A 2,009-nucleotide genomic window follows, 5' to 3' on the forward strand; every position below is an offset into this window, starting at 1 on the left:
AGAGAATGTGCAAACTGCACACAGTCACACAAGACTGGGATCGAATCCATGTCTCTCGTGCAGAGAGGCAGCAGCGAATCAGAATGAACAACAAATGCTGTCCTGACCAGCGACATCCACACGCTGTTGGTATATCAGGAAGAATAAAAACACGTTCACAAATGGACAAAGGGACTTACGTCTGCGTGGGCATGATTTGAGCCAATCATTCATCCTGGGTAGATACAAGGACACCGATATCACAGAGAAACCAGCGCAATGCGGGATTCAATTACCTGTTGCAGTAGAAACTCATTTACTCAGTCAAACTGGGGACAGTCTGTTCAACAGTCCCGTGTGTTGGGAGGGCTCAATGAGCAATAAAAACTCCAGAGTAACCAGCAAGATTACATATCCCAGAAGGAGATCAATTAAACTGTCAACGCTGCTGTTAATTCCAACCAGCTGCCGGTTTCATAGCGTCAAAGTCATAGACTCACGCAGCATGAAAACAGGCCTTTCACTCCTACCAGCTCATACTGAACATAATGCCAAACTAAACGAGTCGCAACTGACGGCTCTTGTAATTGCTGAGTGTTAATAATGTCCTTGTAATAATATTACTGCATTGTTAATATGAATGTCCAGATATACTTCTATGGACACCGGTTCAAATCCTGGCATGGCAAATGCTGGAATTTTATTACAATAAATACCTCGAGTTGAAGAGTCTAATGATGATGTTGAACCAGTTGTTGTAAATCTGATTCACTAATGCCTGATAGGGAAGGAAACTGCCATACTTATCTGGTCTGGTTTCTGGCTCCAGATTCATAATATCGTGGTTGATCCTGAACTCCCCTCTGGGCAATAAATAATGGACTAGGCATAAATGAATAGCTTTTTTCTAATCACACGGAAACTTTCCAATGCATTTATCGATCCAAATATCCTGTAAATATTGTAAATGTACTTTCATTCATCACTGCCTCAGGAAGTGAATTGCACACATAAACCATCCTCTGTTAAAAACAGCCTCACATGTCTTATTTTAAATATCCCTCTTTTCATCTGAAACATTTACCCTCTCGTCTTGAAGTGTCACTGCTTGGAGAAAAGACAGTTAAAGTTAATTCTATTCGAACTCTCAATAATTTATAAATTTCTATCAGGTCGCCTTTCAAACTCCGGTTCTCGTGTGAAAATATTCTCAGCCTATCCAGCCTTTCATTGTAACTCAAACCTTCCCCACTACCAATATGCTGATACACGTCTTCTAAACCTACTCCAGCTGAATAATGTCCTTGCTATTACTGGGCGATAAGAACTGGGCACAGTACTCCAGAAGAGGCCTCACACAATGTCCTATTCCATTCAACATGACGTACCAACTCCGACGCTCAAAGGACTGTGCAACGCAGGCAGGATGACAATTTTTTATTAACCATTCTGTCTATATGTGAAGCAAACTAAAAAGAAATATTTAACTGCATCCCTGGCCTCCGTTTTCCACAACATTATGCAACGCCCTAGCACTAATTGTATAAACCCTTCTCTTATTTGATGAGGCAAAACGCAATACCTTCCATTTATCCAGATTGAACTACATGTAAAATATTTCAGCCCAAAGACGCATTGGATTAAGATCCTTCTGGAAACTTAGATCACCTTCTTTACAGTCTCCAATTCTGGTGTCCTCTACAAGCTTATGAACCATGGCTTCTATGAGTTCGATTGTTTTCTCATACAGGTCAATGATTTATACTTATTTGTCGTGGCCATAATTTCGCAGTTTGTAAATCAGGTAACAATTAGTCATGTCGTTAACCATGAGGAAGAAAGCCATAGACTGCAGGGAAATTGGAAACAATTGGCAAGAAAATGTGCTGAAAGGAGTTCAATCCAGGGAAGTGGGTGATAATGAATTTGGGGAGGAACAATGATAAATGTGTGAATACTGAGTGGTTTAAAGTAATAAAAGAGAAATTGGAGTAGACAGTCAACAATCTTTGAAGATGATTGGACAAGGG

This window comes from Chiloscyllium punctatum, chromosome 23 (genome assembly GCF_047496795.1).
Source record: "Chiloscyllium punctatum isolate Juve2018m chromosome 23, sChiPun1.3, whole genome shotgun sequence".
Classification (NCBI taxonomy): domain Eukaryota; kingdom Metazoa; phylum Chordata; class Chondrichthyes; order Orectolobiformes; family Hemiscylliidae; genus Chiloscyllium; species Chiloscyllium punctatum.